This window comes from Haematobia irritans, chromosome 4 (assembly GCF_050003625.1).
Source record: "Haematobia irritans isolate KBUSLIRL chromosome 4, ASM5000362v1, whole genome shotgun sequence".
In the NCBI taxonomy this organism is placed as follows: Eukaryota; Metazoa; Arthropoda; class Insecta; order Diptera; family Muscidae; genus Haematobia; species Haematobia irritans.
The window spans coordinates 160,217,293-160,236,613 of record NC_134400.1 but is presented as its reverse complement, the minus strand read 5'-3'; the positions used below and the strand labels follow the sequence as shown (position 1 = coordinate 160,236,613).

Below are 19,321 nucleotides of genomic sequence, written 5' to 3'. Positions count from 1 at the left end.
AAATACCAAACACACTATAAAATTCATACAGGACTTCACAAGAATTTCATACAAACTAAAGAACAACGTGTTTATAAATATTAAAATTATTTTCTTATCCATTATTTCAAAGACACAATATATAAGCTGTGAATTTTTGCACTTCGACATATAAAAGAACAAAAGACTTAAGACACAAACTCTTTCTAAAAGTCAATCTACCAAATAAAAGAATGTCCAAAAAATATGTAGTACAAAAATGTTACGGCAGATCACGAAGTGCTGAATAATCGAAAATAAAAGGCAATGAACTTGGTATGGAGAGACTATAAATCATTTAGGGAACCGTTCTTGGCATATTGTGTGGTTTTCAATTAACAATATAAGAAAAACTATAAACAAAAAACACTTGTTTGTACTCTTAACCCTATTTGGAGTTTCTTTTTCCATATATTAATGTAAATTATTGTCATTTTCTCCATGCACTCCGAAAGTTAAAAAAGTTGATCCACAGATTTTGACCTTTATATAACACGCAAAAGAAAATGCTTTTATCCCAAACGAAATTTTTGACCAACGAACATCGTTTGGAAATCGTTTTCGCGGTAAAAACAAATTTGTTTGGAACAATGTATAAGTATGTTATTGCTGTGATATTTGTTTTTGACGTATTTTACAATTTATTAAATACAGTGAAACCTCTGAAAGGTGAAAACACACGGTCGCCTAAATTTTGTCCACCTTTGGGAGGTGTCCAGGTATAAGAGCTTAATTTTATTGTGTTAATATTGCAAATGGTTCCCTAACAACTGTCCATGTTTGGGAGGTGTCCGCTTTTCACAGTGTCTATGTTTGAGAGGTTTCACTGTTCTAGCTTAATTCTGTAGAATTTTGACAAAACAACGTAAGTTTAATACTTTCTTAAAAAATACTGTACATTTTAAAGTTAAAATTTTTGAAAAAAATCAACAGCATACAAAATTGTATAATATTGAGTTTAAACCTTTCCTTAAATTAAAAGACACCATAGCTAATTAAATGTATTAAATACTAGCTTCAATTTTCCTGCAAAGAAATAAGTTATTTTCTCAAAAGTCCACAGAATTGTTTTAATTTCCTGGCTAATTTTATCTTCCCTACACGCAAAAAAATAATTCTTTCCTCCCAAACGAAATTTTAGACAAACAAAGTTCTTTTCCCATTTGCTTTTCGCTGTAAGGAAGTGTATTTGGAAGAAAAGTATATACTTTTTGTGATAAACGTTTATTCTATTCCAGGATGTAAAAACAATTTCATAAAGACAAACTCAAAAAAAAAACATGGTTTTCTTGCTAATTGCATTGTCCCTCATATCTTTCTCACATCCACGAGTTTTTTAGTTCTTAACACCTTTTCCTGTAATACCAACAATGTAGAAGAAATTATACGATTTTATAAATTTTTAAAATTTTTTACCTTTCGCCTGGACGGAGAATCGAACCGCGGACCATGCACTTTGTAAGCCAACACACTAACCACTGAGCTATGTACCTGTTATGGTCATCAATAGATAAATATCCATATAAGTTATATTTATATAGTATAGCTTGCGGCGCCCACGAACCGAATAAACAAAGTCTATTTAACAGAAACAATCATTTAGTTTGGCACCGTGGAGCAGTGGTTGCTACGTCCGACTTGTATGCCAAGGGTCTTGGGTTCGATCCCTTCTTCGACCAAAGTTTTTTGTTTTTCTTTTTTTTTTACATATATTCCAGATAAGTTCAGAAGATTCCGAAAAAAATGTTCAACATTACATTGTAGTATATTAAATTTTGAACTATAAAATGTGTCTTATTAAAGACCTAAAGTCAGAAAAGAACAGTGTTTGATATAAACGAATTGGACTGTGTTGTTGTTTCAAAAATAACTTTTTTTATTGAAAAAATAAAAATTTTGTAACAAACGAATTTTTTTGGTGATAAAAGTTTAAAATTTTCGAAGCAATTCAAAAAACTCTAACAAAAGAAAAATGTTTTCGGTACACGTTTTCCAAACGTTTTTTTTCTTTGAGTGTATATGTCTCACACTCCACATGATTCATTAAGCACTCACCACCACTTTCTCTTTTGTAATACCAAGAATGTAGAGCAAATATCAAATTTCATAACTTTTTTCTAAATTTTACCTTTTGCCTAGACGGAGTCGAACCATAGCCCAATAGTTTTGTAAGCCAACACACTATCCACTGAGCTATGTAGCTCTTAGGGTCATCACCATACAATATCGCGATAGGTCGAATACAACCATTTTTAAACCCTGTGCCACACTGTGGAACAGGGTATTAAAAGTTAGTGCATATGTTTGCAACACCCAGAAGGAGACGAGATAGACACATGGTGTCTTTGGCAAAAATGCTCAGGATGGGCTCCTGAGTCGATATAGCCATGTCCGTCTGTCCGTGAACACCTTTTTGTAATCAAAGTCTAGGTAGCAGTTTTAGTTCAATCGACTTCAAATTTGGCACAAGTATGTATTTTGGCTCAGAATAGAACCCTATTGATTTTGGAAGAAATCGGGTCAGATTTAGATATAGCTCCCATATATATTTCGCCCGATATGGACTTATATGGCCCCAGAAGCCAGAGTTTTACCCTAATTTGCTTAAAATTTTGCACAAAAAGAACAATTAGTACTATAGTCAAGTGTGCCAAATTTTATTGAAATCGGTTCAGATTTAGATATAGCTCCCATATATATCATTCGCCCGATATGGACTAATACGTTCCCAGAAGCCAGAGTTTTACCCCAATGTGGTTGAAATTTTGCACTAGGAGTACAATTAGTAGTGTAGTCAAGTGTACCAAATTTTATTGAAATCGGTTCAGATTTAGATATAGCTCCCATATATATCGTTCGCCCGATTTACACTCATATGACCACAGTGGCCAATCTTTTACTCCGATTTAATTGAACAGGGAGTGGAATTAGCATTGTAGCTATGCGTGCCAAATTTGGTTGAAATCGGTTCAGATTTAGATATAGCTCCCATATATATATGTCTTTCTGATTTCGAATGGTCAAAATACCAACATTTTCCTTGTAAAATCGCCACTGCTTAGTCGAAAAGTTGTAAAAATTACTCTAATTTTCCTAAACTTCTAATACATATATATCGAGCAATAAATCATAACTAAACTTTTGCGAAGTTTCCTTAAAATTGCTTCAGATTTAAATGTTTCCCATATTTTTTTACTAACATTGTGTTCCACCCTAGTGCATTAGCCGACTTACATTTTGAGTCTATAGATTTTGTAGAAGTCTATCAAATTCTGTCCAGATCGAGTGATATTTAAATGTAGTTATTTGGGACAAAACTTTATATATAGCACCCAACACATTTGACGGATGTGATATGGTATCGAAAATTTAGATCTACAAAGTGGTGCAGGGTATAATATAGTCGGCCCCGCCCGACTTTAGACTTTCGTTACTTGTTTTTACTAACATTGTGTTCCACCCTAGTGCATTAGCTGACTTAAATTTTGTGTCTATAGATTTTGTAGATGTCTATCAAATTATGTCCAGATCGAGTGATATTTAAATGTACGTAGTTGGGACAAACCTTTATATAGCAGCCAACACATTTGGCGGATGTGATATGGAATCGAAAATTTAGATCTACAAAGTGGTGCAGAGTAGAATATAGTCGGCCCCGCCTGACTTTAGACTTTCCTTACTAGTTTTTTTTTCTAAAAATATTTACATTTCCATGCAGTCCATTTTTAGGAGATCATCATTAAAATGGAAAGTGAAAGTGATTTCAATATATAAAAATAGATATATGAAAAGTACCTTACAGCATTATAGATTTTACCCTACGAATTATTTATTTTTGTTCAGTTGTACAGCCTGGGTGATACACCGTGAATGATTTTAACACTAGCTGAACAAAATAATGGGTTTTAAGGTTTTAAGAAATAAAATTGGAATATTATCCTATTTGGCGGATCCGGGCAATTTAAGTGGAATTGATATTCTAAATATATTCTAAATTCTAGATGGGATATGGGATATAGTTAAATAAAAACCAGTAAGTTCAGTAAGATTAATGTGGGTAATATGACCCTATTTGGCAGAAATGGGCGCTAGAAATACAGCCAAAAAAGTTAATTTGTATCCATAGATTTTGACCATACATAGATGTTGGTATTGATTCCGAACTTTATTAAAATAAAGGCATTTTTTAGGAAGCGATTTGGCTTTAAGAAGAGAAGTTGACCACCAATGAATTGAATAGTATAAGTGGGCCTAAAAATCAAAATTGCAGGTCTCATTTATCGGAAGTTAAAAATGTTTTTTTTAATTTGAAAAGCAAACTTTAAAACAAAAATACCAAATTCTATTCCGGGTTTTAAGGTTTTGGTATTTTTGTTTTAAAGTTTGCTTTTCAAATTAAGAAAACATTCGATAAATGAGACCTGTAATTTTGAGAACTAATTTTTATTTTATTATACCCTCCACCATAGGATGGGGGTATATTAACTTTGTCATTCCGTTTGTAACACATCGAAATATTGCTCTAAGACCCCATAAAGTATATATATTCTGGGTCGTGGTGAAATTCTGAGTCGATCTAAGCATGTCCGTCCGTCCGTCCGTCTGTCCGTCTGTCCGGCTGTCCGTCCGTCTGTGGAAATCACGCTAACTTCCGAACGAAACTAGCTATCGACTTGAAACTTGGCACAAGTAGTTGTTATTGATGTAGGTCGGATGGTATTGAAAATGGGCCATATCGGCCCACGTTTACGTATAGCCCCCATATAAACCGATCCCCAAATTTGGCTTGCGGAGCCTTCCGGAGCAGCAAAATTCATCCGATCCGGTTGAAATTTGGTACCTGATGTTAGTATATGGTCTCTAACAACCATGCAAAAATTGGTCCATATCGGTCCATAATTATATATAGCCCCCATATAAACCGATCCCCAGATTTGACCTCCGGAGCCTCTTGGAGGGGCAAAATTCATCCGATCCGGTTGAAATTTGGTACGTGGTGTTAGTATATGGTCTCTAACAACCATGCAAAAACTGGTCCATATCGGTCCATAATTATATATAGCTCCCATATAAACCGATCCCCAGATTTGACCTCCGGAGCCTCTTGGAGGAGCAAACTTCATCCTACCCGATTGAAATTTGGTACGTGGTGTTAGTATATGGTCTCTAACAACCATACAAAAACTGGTCCATATCGGTCCATAATTTTATATAGCTCCCATATAAACCGATCCCCAGATTTGACCTCCGGAGCCTCGTGGAGGGGTAAAATTCATCCGATCCGTTTGAAATTGGGTACCTGATGTTAGTATACGGTATCTAACAAGCATGCAAAAATTGGTCCATATCGGTCCATAATTATATATAGCTCCCATATAAACCGATCCCCAGATTTGAACTCTGGAGCCTCTTGGATGAGCAAAATTCATCCGATCCAATTGAAATTTAGTACGTGGTGTTAGTATATGGTCTCTAACAACCATGCAAAAATTGGTCCATATCGGTCCATAATTATATATAGCTCCCATATAAACCGATCCCCAGATTTGACCTCCGGAGCCTCTTGGAGGAGCAAAAGTCATCCGATGCGGTTGAAATTTGGTACACTTCGTTAGTATATGGCCTCTAACAGCCATGTAAAAATTGTCAAATTTTATTACTATAGAAAGTTTTGTCAAAATTTCATTTCTATAGAAAGTTTTGTAAAAAGTTTATTTCTATAGCAATGTTTGTCAACATTTTATTTCCATAGAAAATTTTGTCAAAATTTTATTTCTATAGAAAATTTTGTAAAAAATTTATTTCTGTAGAAAATTTTGTTAACATTTTATTTCTATAGGCAATTTTGTCAACATTTTATTTTTATAGAACATTTTGTCAACATTTTATTTCTATAGAAAATTTGGCAACATTTTATTTTTATAGAAAATGTTGTCAAAATTTTATTGCTACAGAAAATTTTGTCAACATTTTACTTCCATAGAAAATTTTGTCAACATTTTATTTCTATAGAAAATTTTGTCAAACTGAATTATATACGTATTTAATCGGCCTTTTTTTTTTTTGTTTAATATATACCCCTTATGGACTAACTTACAATTTAGAAGACAGTGTTAAAAAGTTTTACGATACCTTGCCATCGGCAAGTGTTATCGCAACCCAAGTAATTCGATTGTGGATGACAGCCTTTAGTAGAAGTTCCTACGCAATCCATGGTGGAGGGTACATAAGATTCGGCCTGGCCGAACTTACGGCCGTATATACTTGTTATTTTGTTTTTTTATAGAGCCTAGATTTAAAGCTAGGTTCGGTGAGACTAGGAATAGTAACAACCTGTTTTTATACCCTCCACCATAACTTTGTCATTCTGTTTCTAACACATCGAAATATTGCTCTAAGACCCCATAAAGTATATATATTCTGGGTCGTGGTGAAATTCTGAGTCGATCTGAGCATGTCCGTCCGTCCGTCTGTTGAAATCACGCTAACTTCCGAACGAAACAAGCTAACGACTTGAAACTTGGCACAAGTACACAGAAAAAAATATCACCAAAATATTTCCAATTAAAAAGTTAATTGAAGTTGAAATTTTTTTCAATTAATAAATTAATTGATACAATTAACTTTTTAATCATGATAGAAACATTAAGTTAATTAAGTCAATGATTGAAAATTTTAAAATTTTTAATTAAAAAATTAATTGATACAATTAACTTTTTAATTTTTAATTAAAAATGTATTTCAAACAATCATTTGTTAATCCAAATAAAAACTCTAAGTCAATTCACAAAGTAATTAATAATAGTTACCTTTTTTAATTAATAAATTAATTGAGTTTTGCAATCAACATCAATTAAATTTTTAATTGAATCAATTAAAAAATTAATTGAATTTTTCTGAAAAATCAATTAATTTTTTAATCAAGAATTTTTTCTATGCCCAATTAAAACTGTGATTGATACTATCATTTAAGTGATTGAAGACATTTCAATTAAAAAATTAATTGGATCAATTAATTTGGTGATTGAATCAGAAAAATTTTTTTTTGTGTGTAGTTGTTATTGATGTAGGTCGTACGGTATTGCAAATGGGCCATATCGGTCCACTTTTACGTATAGCCCCCATATAAACGGACGTCCAAATTTGGCTTGCGATTGCTTTAAGAGAAGCAAATTTCATCCGATCCGGCTGAAATTTGGTACATGCACTGAAAAAAAAGCATACTCGGTTCCAAAGATTTTGTCTTTACTTTAAAAAATTTGGTATTGATTCCGAGCCAAAGAAGCGGAGAATACAAGTAAGGATACTCTTAAGACACAATTCTCTTTTTTATTTAGGTTTTGTGTACTTGCTTCTAGGAAGCAAATTTTAATTTTTAGCTTTCTCAGCTTTTTTTCTTCATATGCTATCAAAGTCCTTTAAAAACGAGTTAACGGCAACTTTATTTTCCAAATTAGGACTCGACTTCCAGTAGACATTATGCTATGTTTGAAGTAAAAAACTTCTTTAAAATAAAGTTTTGAAAAGAATGTCCTATATTTGAACGATTTTTTGCTTTGTAGTCAAGATGCAAAAAGACAACAAATTTAAAGACAATTTCATGAAATTTGAAGAATTTTCTGAATTATTAAAGTCAAGTTGACTTTAGCCTATAAATTTTTTCTTTCATGTTAAGATACCCATTTTTAAGTCAAATCACTTAATTATAAGGACAATATGACTTCATTGAAAAGTTTATCGACTTTTGGACAAGGAAAATAACTTTATTTTAGAGAAATGCGTCTTCTATGCTAAGCAAAATTTGTATTCGTATTTTAAAGACATGAAATCTTTGACCTCACGACAATATTTTTTTCAGTGTGGTGTTGGTATATGGTCTCTAACAACCATGCACAAATTGTCCACATCGGTGCATAAATATATATAGCCCTCATATAAACCGATCCCCCGATTTGACTTTCGGAGCCTCTAAGAGAAGCAAATTTCGTCCGATCCGGTTGAAATTTGGTACATGGTGTTAGTATATGGTCTCTAACAACCATGCAAAAATTTGTCCAAATCGGTTCATAATTATATATAGCCCCCATATAAACCGATCCCCCGATTTGGTTTGCGGAGCCTCTAAGAGAAGCAAATTTCATCCGATCCGGCTGAAATTTGGTACATGGTGTTAGTATATGGTCTCTAACATAATTATATATAGCCCGCATATAAACCGATCACCAGATTTGACCTCCGGAGCCTTTTGAAGACCAAAATTCATTTGATTCAATTGAAATTTGGTACGTGGTGTTAATATATGGCCTCAAACACCCATGCAAAAATTGGTCGAAATCGGTCAATAATTATATATAGGCCCCATATAAACCGATCCCCAGATTTGACCTCCGGAGCCCCTTGGAAGAGCAAAATTCATCCGATTCGGTTGAAATTTGGTACGTGATGTTAGTATATGGTATCTAACAACCATGCAGGAATTGGTTCATATCAGTCCATAATTATGTTTAGCTCCCATATAAACCGATCCCCAGATTTGACCTCTGGTGCCTTATGGAGAAGCAAAATTCATCCGATCTGGTTGAAATTTGGTACGTGGTGGTAGTATATGATATTTAACAACCATGCCAAAAGTGGTCCATATTAGTCCATAATCATATATAGCCCCCACATAAACCGATCCCGTGATTTGGTTTTGGAGCCTCTTGGAGGAGCAAATTTCATCCGAGTCAGTTGAAATTGTACATTGCGCTAGTATATGGCTGTTAACAACCATGCCTAACTAGGTCCATATCGGTATATAGTTATATATAGCCCTCAGATAAATCGATCCCCAGTCACACAAAAATTGGTCCATATCAAGTTCATAATTGTATATAGCCCCCATATAAGCGACCCCCATATTTCAATTCTGGCTCTCTGCGTACCGTGTAAAAGTCCATGTCGATTCGTAATTATTTGTAGACTTACCTATACATAACTTTTTTGTCTAATATATACAACGTATGGACTAACTCACAATTTAGAAAACGTTGTTAAGAAGTTTTAAGATAAGTAATCGACAAGTAATTCGATTGTGGATGACAGTCTTTCGTAGAAGTTTCTACGCAATCCATGGTGGAGGGTACATAAGATTCGGCCTGGCCGAACTTACGGCCGTATATACTTGTTTAGGCTCAATTAGACTATTCAATTCGTTGGTGGTCAATTTCTCTCCTTAAAGCCAAATTGCTTCTTAAAAATGTCTTTATTGTAATAAAGTTCGAAATTATTTTAAATAAATCTTAACCAATATTTGAAGAATTTTTATCTCTAATCCAAAAGTTGTTTAAAATAAAACAATTTAAAGATTATTTCTCAAAATCCAAAATCCAAAAGTACATTAGTTTTACTGACCTGTTGTTCTAATTTATTTTATTATTATTTTGGCTTGAGGTCCTTTTAATAAAATGTCGTTTTTACGATTTTTGATTAATTAATACATTTATTATACAATATTTCGACTAACATCGTTAGTCTTTCAAAACTATGTAAGTGTAAGGCAGGGACGAAAATTTCGATGATTCGTATCCTAAATTTAATAAAAAACAAGTATATACGGCCGCAAGTTCGGCCAGGCCGAATCTTATGTACCCACCACCATGGATTGCGTAGAAACTTCTACGAAAGACTATCATCCACAATCGAATTACTTGGGTTGTGGTATCTTAAAACTTCTTAACATCGTTTTCTAAATTGTTGTTTAGTCCATACATGGTATATATTAGACAAAAAAGTTATGTATAGTTAAGTCTACAAATAATTACGAATCGATATGGACTTTTTGTACGTAGAGAGCCAGAATTGAAATATGGGGGTCGCTTATATGGGGGCTATATACAATTATGAACTTGATATGGACCAATTTTTGTGTGATTGGGGATCGATTTATCTGAGGGCCATATATAACTATAGACCGATATGGACCTAGTTAGGCATGGTTGTTAACGACCATATATTAGCACAATGTACCAAATTTCAACTCACTCGGATGAAATTTGCTCCTCCAAGAGGTTCCAAAACCAAATCTCGGGATCGGTTTATATGGGGCTATGTACGATTATGGACTGATATGGACCACTTTTGGCATGGTTGTTAAATATCATATACTACCACCACGTACCAAATTTCAAGCAGATCGGATGAATTTTGCTTCTCCAAAAGGCACCGGAGGTCAAATCTGGGGATCGGTTTATATGGGAGCTATATATAATTATGGACTGATAGGAACCAATTCCTGCATGGTTGGTGGATACCATATACTAACATCACGTACCAAATTCCAACCGAATGGGAAGAATTTTGCTCTTCCAAGGGGCTCTGGAGGTCAAATCTGGGGATCGGTTTATATGGGGCCTATATATAATTATGGACCGATATCGACCAATTTTTGCATGGGAGTTTGAGGCCATATATTAACACCACGTACCAAATTTCGACTGAATCAGATGAATTTTGGTCTTCCAAGAGGTTCCGGAGATCAAATCTGGTGATCGGTTTATATGGGACCTATATATAATTATGAACCGATGTGGGCCAATTTTTGCATGGTTGTTAGAGACCATATACTAACATCACGTACCAAATCTCAGCCGGATCGTATGAAATTTGCTTCTCTTAAAGGCCTCCCAAGCCAAATCGGGGGATCGGTTTATGTGGGGCTTTTTTTATAATTATGGACTGATGTCGACCAATTTTTGCATGGTTGTTAAAGACCATATACTAACACCATGTACCAAATTTCAGCCGGATCGGAAGAAACTTGCTTCTCTTAGAGGCCTCGCAAGCCAAATCGGGGGATCGGTTTATATGGGGGCTATATATAATTATGGACCGATGTGGACCAATTTTTGCATGGTTGTTGGAGACCATATACTGACACCATGTACCAAATTTCAGCCGGATCGGATGAAATTTGCTTCTCTTAGGGGCCTCGCAAGCCAAATCGGGGGATCGTTTTATATGGGGGCTATATATAATTATGGACCGATGTGGACCAATTTTTGCATGGTTGTTAGAGACCATATACCAACACCATGTACCAAATTTCAGCCGGATCGGATGAAACTTGCTTCTCTTAGAGGCCTCGCAAGCCAAATTTTGGGGTCCGTTTATATGGGGGCTATCGGTAAAAGTGGACCGATATGGCCCATTTGCAATACCATCCGACCTACATCAATAACAACTACTTGTACCAAGTTTCAAGTCGATAGCTTGTTTCGTTCGGAAGTTAGCGTGATTTCAACAGACGGACGGACGGACGGACGGACGGACGGACGGACGGACATGCTCAGATCGACTCAGAATTTCACCACGACCCAGAATATATATACTTTATGGGGTCTTAGAGCAATATTTCGATGTGTTACAAACGGAATGACAAAGTTAATATACCCCCCATCCTATGGTGGTGGGTATAATAAAGCAAAGTTTATGAACTTGTGTTAATTAGAATTTCTTTATTTGAATGAAATGCTTCATTAATATTGGGTAAATTTAGTTGCCTAAAATTTAAGTTGCATAATCATTTGTAAAGGGTGATTCTTTTGAGGTTAGGATTTTCATGCATTAGTATTTGACAGATCACGTGGGATTTCAGACATGGTGTCAAAGAGAAAGATGCTCAGTATGCTTTGACATTTCATCATGAATAGACTTACTAACGAGCAACGCTTGCAAATCATTGAATTTTATTACCAAAATCAGTGGCAGAAAATCCGCTTTTTTATCGACAAATTTTGTTCAGCGATGAGGCTCATTTCTGGTTGAATGGCTACGTAAATAAGCAAAATTGCCGCATTTGGAGTGAAGAGCAACCAGAAGCCGTTCAAGAACTGCCCATGCATCCCGAAAAATGCACTGTTTGGTGTGGTTTGTACGCTGGTGGAATCATTGGACCGTATTTTTTCAAAGATGCTGTTGGACGCAACGTTACGGTGAATGGCGATCGCTATCGTTCGATGCTAACAAACTTTTTGTTGCCAAAAATGGAAGAACTGAACTTGGTTGACATGTGGTTTCAACAAGATGGCGCTACATGCCACACAGCTCGCGATTCTATGGCCATTTTGAGGGAAAACTTCGGAGAACAATTCATCTCAAGAAATGGACCGGTAAGTTGGCCACCAAGATCATGCGATTTGACGCCTTTAGACTATTTTTTGTGGGGCTACGTCAAGTCTAAAGTCTACAGAAATAAGCCAGCAACTATTCCAGCTTTGGAAGACAACATTTCCGAAGAAATTCGGGCTATTCCGGCCGAAATGCTCGAAAAAGTTGCCCAAAATTGGACTTTCCGAATGGACCACCTAAGACGCAGCCGCGGTCAACATTTAAATGAAATTATCTTCAAAAAGTAAATGTCATGGACCAATCTAACGTTTCAAATAAAGAACCGATGAGATTTTGCAAATTTTATGCGTTTTTTTTTTAAAAAAAGTTATCAAGCTCTTAACAAATCACCCTTTATTAAGTCAAAATTTGTTCAGTGTAATTTTCAAATTACCAGATGCTTTAGAAGTAAATCGGTCTATTTAATTGGTCTCCTAAAGACCAAAAGTAGCTCCAGATTTCAAATTTCAGGATACCTGACAGACCAAAACTGGACAAGAATTTATCTATGCCAAATTCCAGCACGATGATAATTAACTTACCAAACAAATTGACAGACACCCAGACGTATAAACGGTCAGTTTTTTATATAAAAAGTGGACTGCTATCAACTACAAATTGTCTTCTTTATTGAAGAATTTTATGCAAATTTCAAACAAATAAATAGAACATTAAGAAAACAAGTTTCTTAGTTTCCTCGTTGCGATTTTTATGGAATATCCCGTATTTAGTGTAACCAAAACTTTAAAATCAATCCACTAGTCCATCTACGTATCTAATTTGGAAATGCTGCCTTTTTTAACTTCTTCAATGGATTGTCACTTGAATTTCTGTTATTGTGGCTACGCCTCTCCACTCGATAGTGGTGCCTGCCTATCCCACTGGCTGACTGGAGAATGTTCGGTGACATTCATATTGGAAGCACGAACGTTTTTATTTTTATTTTTGGTATTTCTTTCTCTGCGCTTCTGTGTCACCGTAGTTTTTTTTTTTATGCAGCTGACATACTTTCTGTTTTGGTTTATTGTGCCGCTAAAGCTCTTCTTTTTTTCTGGTCATAGTCTACACATTGTCATCTTTATTCTTATGTGGGTTTCTACTTTTGTAAGTTTAACCCAGAGACTTAAGTGATATTCTACACTAGAAAAAAAAAACAAATATGCGTTCATTTTAAAACATTCTATGAACTTATGATGATAATATCTGCAACATTTATACCATTTCATATAACCAGAGTGATAAATCATTTGTTCCAAAAAGGACAAAAAAATTAAATCTTAATATACAATTACCGTATTAATAGTATAAAAAAAGAATAACTAGTTAATCTAAATACATTTTTATTTTAATCAAAGTGAGATTATAAAGTTTTAAATTTTTTTAATACAAATATTTATTTGTTTAGTATGAGATTTTCTATTTTTATTTACAAAATCTATTTATTATTTCTATAAAATTTTTATTTTCTATAAAAACTTTAAGAGAAAAACAAACTCCTATACGAACCAGTTGTGTTTTTCTTCTGAATTCCTTATATACGTTATCTACTGAAGTCACTATTGCTACAGTTGGTAGAATTCTACTAAATATGGTAGATATTTTACTATTTGGTAGATTGGTAGAATTCGTTATGTTTTGGTTGATCTTGCCAAATGATACTCTCCAACTTAGAGGTACTTGACAAATTTTCTGTAAAAAAATTTGACAAAATTTTCTATAGAAATAAAATTTTGACAATATTTTCTATAGAAATTAAATTTTGACAAAATTTTCTATAGGAATAAAGTTTTGACAAAATTTTCTATAGAAATAAACTTATGACAACATTTTCTATAGGAATAAAATTTTGACAAAATCTTCTATAGAAATAAAATTGTGACAAAACTTTTAATAGAAATAAAATTTTGACAAAATGTTCTATAGAAATAAAATTTCGACAAAATTTTTTATAGATATAAAATTTTGACAACATTTTTTATTGAAATAAAATGTTGTCAAATTTTCTATAAAAACAAAATATTCTATAGAAATTAAGGTTAGCTAAATAAGATTTTTTAGATTGGTAGTTTTTCCGTAAAAGTTTCTTCAAATTTTGGTAGATTATTTATGGCTACAGTGGCAACCGTGACTGTAGTGCAAATTATGTGTCCCAAAATTTTGGGTTATATAGTCTTTGTTATTAAATAAATATTTTTTCAGTGTATTGAGTACTATAATATTTTTGGAGAGCTATCAACATTCATTGTCGTTTTTTTTCATGTGCATTTTTATTATTAATGTACTTGGCGTATGTGAAACTGAGTTGTGAAGATAAGGGGAGGGTATTAATGTGGCGGATTTTTAAACCGTTAAATCATTCACAAAAAAAAAAGTTAACAAGTATATACGGCCGTAAGTTCGGCCAGGCCGAATCTTATGTACCCTCCACCATAGATTGCGTAGGAACTTCTACTAAAGGCTGTCATCCACAATCGAATTACTTGGGTTGCGATAACACTTGCCGATGGCAAGGTATCGTAAAATTTTTTAACACTGTCTTCTAAATTGTAAGTTAGCCCATACGGGGTATATATTAAACAAAAAAAAAGGCCGATTAAATACGTATATAATCTAGTTTGACAAAATTTTCTATAGAAATAAAAATTTGACAAAATTTTCTATAGAAATAAAAACTTGACAAAATTTTCTATAGAAATAAAATGTTGACAAAATTTTCTATGGAAGTAAAATGTTGACAAAATTTTCTATAGCAATACAATTTTGACAAAAATGTCTATAGAAATAAAATGTTGACAAAATTTTGTATAGAAATGAAATTTTGACAAAATTTTGTATAGAAATAAAATGTTGACAAAATTTTCTACAGAAATAAATTTTTTACAAAATTTTCTATAGAAATAAAATTTTGACAAACATTTCTATAGAAATAAACTTTTGACAAAACTTTCTATAGAAATGAAATTTTAACAAAACTTTCTATAGTAATAAAATTTGATAAAATTTTATATGGAAATAAAGTTTTGGTAGATTACAAAATTTTCTATAGAAATAAAATTTTGTTAAAATTTTCTATGGAAATAAAATTTTGACAAACATTTGTATAGAAATAAACTTTTGACAAAACTTTCTATAGAAATGAAATTTTGACAAAACTTTCTATAGTAATAAAATTTGACAAAATTTTCTATGGAAATAAAGTTTTGGTAGATTATTTTTGGCGATATGGACCAATTTTTGTGTAATAAGTCATCGGCTATATATAACTAAAGACCGATATGGACCAATTTTTACATGGCTGTTAGAGGCCATATATTGACAAAATGTACTAAATTTCAACCGTATCGGATGACTTTTGCTCCTCCAAGAGGTTCCGGACGTCAAATCTGGGGACGGTTTATATGGGAACTATATATAATTATGGACCGATATGGACCAATTTTTGCATGGTTGTTAGAGACCATATACTAACACCATGTACCAAATTTCAACTGGATCGGATGAATTTTGCTCTTCCAAGAGGCTCCGGAGGTCAAATCTGGGGATCGGTTTATATGGGGGCTATATATAATTATGGACCGATATGGACCAATTTTTGCATGGTTATTAGAGGCCGTAAACTAACATCAGGTACCAAATTTCAACCGGATCGGATGAATTTTGCCCCTCCAAGAGGCTCCGGAGGTCAAATCTGGGGATCGGTTTATATGGGGGCTATATATAATTATGGACCGATATGGACCAATTTTTGCATGCTTGTTAAAAACCGTATACTAAGACCACGTACAAAATTTCAACCGGATCGGATGAATTTTGCTCCTCCAAGAGGCTCCGGTGGTCAAATCTGGGGATCGGTTTATATGGGGGCTATATATAATTATGGACCGATATGGACCAATTTTTGCATGGTTGTTAGAGGCCGTATACTAACATCAGGTACCAAATTTAAACCGGATCGGATGAATTTTGCTCCTCCAAAAGTCTCCGGAGGTCAAATCTGGGGATCGGTTTATATGGGGGCTATATATAATTATGGACCGATATGGACCAATTTTTGCATGGTTGTTAGAGACCATATACTAACATCAGGTACCAAATTTCAATCGGATCGGATGAATTTTGCCCCTCCAAGAGGCTCCGGAGGTCAAATCTGGGGATCGGTTTATATGGGGGCTATATATAATTATGGACCGATATGGACCAATTTTTGCATGGTTGTTAGAGGCCGTATACTAACATCAGGTACCAAATTTAAACCGGATCGGATGAATTTTGCTCCTCCAAAAGTCTCCGGAGGTCAAATCTGGGGATCGGTTTATATGGGGGCTATATATAATTATGGACCGATATGGACCAATTTTTGCATGGTTGTTAGAGACCGTATACTAAGACCACGTACCAAATTTCAACCGGATCGGATGAATTTTGCTGCTCCGGGAGGCTCCCCAAGCCAAATTTGGGGATCGGTTTATATGGGGGTTATACGTAAACGTGGTCCGATATGGCCCATTTTCAATACCATCTGACCTACATCAATAACAACTACTTGTGCCAAGTTTCAAGTCGATAGCTTGTTTCGTTCGGAAGTTAGCGTGATTTCCACAGACGGACGGACAGCCGGACAGACGGACAGACGGACGGACAGACGGACATGCTTAGATCGACTCAGAATTTCACCACGACCCAGAATATATATACTTTATGGGGTCTTAGAGCAATATTTCGATGTGTTACAAACGGAATGACAAAGTTAATATACCCCCATCCTATGGTGGATGGTATAAAAAGTTTAATTGGTAAATGAAAATTGCAAATGCAATTTCTCTCGAATTTCTTAGAAAATAGCGGTAATTATATAATACCCTATATAACCCAGAAAAAAAATGGATCACTATTTCAGCAGGATTGTAAGGGAGAGAGGCAGTACCAACTGCTTGCAAAACAATCGAATCAGCGCTGATTTTTGTGGGCGATGTCCCGATTTAGAGCAGCTTTTACATAGCGCTGATATAATTGCTCATTTTAATAGAAATAATGTTCAGATGTGATATAAAATCTTGAGTATAGCATTGTTGGCATGAAGGAAAACAGCACTACCTTTCATGCATCTATACTGCATGAATTGGTTGCAATAATGTAAACGAATGATCATAAACTAGTTTGATTATTCGTTTACGTTATTGCCACCGATTCATGCAGTGTTGATGTACTGCCTACTTTATTGTATACCAAAAAGTATTTTTTGCTGGGAATAATACAATTACTAAGACATTGTCGACATGTATAGGAAGAGTTCTTCCTAACATCAGCCTGAAAAAAAATTGATAACCCCAATGAAAAACTAAAATAAATTATGTAGATAAAAATGCCACCAATATATTTCCAATTGACAAGTTGATCAATTAAAAAACTATGTGATATAATAATTTAAAGAATTAATAATTACTAATAAATAATTCAAAAATAAAATCAATTTTTTAACGTGTTTAATTAATATATAAAAAAAAATATTTCGAATTAAAAATATAATTGGAATTGTTGTTCGAAAATAATTAGCACTATTCATTAATTATTGCCTTAAATCGAAATAAAAATTCATACAAAATTGCTAAAACGTATAAACTCTTATAAATTACAAGGAAATTATTTCATCTAAATGTAAAATAATTATGAAAAAATAAATAATAATTTATTGCCTTAATTAATTTTTGTTTTGAGTTTAGCAACTTTAATCAATTAAATTTTTAATTGAACCACCCAGCAAAAAAATTGGAAGTTCTTCTAAAGGGCAAAACTTTAATAGTACTTCCAAACATGTCCTCCCAGAGAAGTTCTTTAGTTTAACTACATTGGGAGCCACTGTGGTGCAATGGTTAGCATACCCGCCTTGCATACACAAGGTCGTGGGTTCGATTTCTGCTTCCACCGAACACCAAAAAGTTTTTCAGCGGTGGATTATCCCACCTCAGTAATGCTGGTGACATTTCTGAGGGTTTCAAAACTTATCTAAGTGGTTTCACTGCAATGTGGAACGCCGTTCGGACTCGGCTATAAAAAGGAGGTCCCTTATCATTGAGCTTAACATGGAATCGGGCAGCACTCAGTGATAAGAGAGAAGTTCACCAATGTGGTATCACAATAGACTGAATAGTCTAAGTGAGCCTGATACGTCGGGCTGCCACCTAACTTAACCTAACCTAACCTAGGTTTAAGATTATGAAAAATTAGTCAATATAAATATTATGAAGGATAATAAGTCCATAGACTAATGCTAATAAATTTTAATGCCGGACCCAAGGACATTTTGTCTCGGCATAAGTGGGACAGTGAAGATAATATTAACTAAAGATCTGTAGAGATAGAGATCAAAAGCGAATCTACCATGACGGGAACAGGATACATGACGCACCATAATCATATTTATTTCCATAGAAAGTTTTGTCCAAATTTTATTTCTATAGAAAATTTTGTTCAAATTTTATTTCTATAGAAAATTTTGTTCAAATTTTATTTCTATAGAAAATTGTGTTCAAATTTTATTTCTATAGCAAATTTGTTAAAGATTTTATTTCTATAGAAATTTTTTTTCAAGATTTTTTTTCTATAACAAAATTAAAGAAATTCTATTTAAAATTAGTTGAATAGGAATATTTTCTAAAATCTACTAAAAGATAACGAATTCTACCAATCAACCAAATAGTAAGAAATCTACAATTTTTGGTAGAATTCTACCAACTGTGGACTGGATGCATATGTGATGGACCTATGGGTACTGAGATTCTGTTTCGATTGCACAGTCCTACAGGAGGAAATTGCGGGAGATTAATAGACTTTATGGAACGGCTCAGGAATAACACGAACCCAGGAACGTTAACATTTTCACGTATAGCCGGAGAGTAATGAAAGCAACATCAGACATTATAGTGACATCACAAGCGGTATTAGAATGCAATAGGATAATTAACGATTACATAAATTTGTCCAAATTTTTCTCTATGGAAAATTTTTCTAAATCTAAATTATGGACCCATATACTGAGATTCTTTATGGAATGGCTCACAAAAAACAAGAACCCAGGAACGTGAATATTTTCACGGATAGCCGGAGGGTAATGAAAGCAATATCACACTGCAAAAAAAATATTGTCGTGAGGCCAAAG

The 19,321-nt window shown here is 33.8% G+C and overlaps 1 protein-coding gene across 2 annotated transcripts in view; it reads left to right on the top strand.

The window, feature by feature from the left end:
• mas (trypsin-like serine protease domain-containing protein masquerade) overlaps positions 1-19,321 on the top strand; it is a 63,101-nt gene that overhangs the window by 504 nt on the left and 43,276 nt on the right. The window lies entirely within an intron of this gene.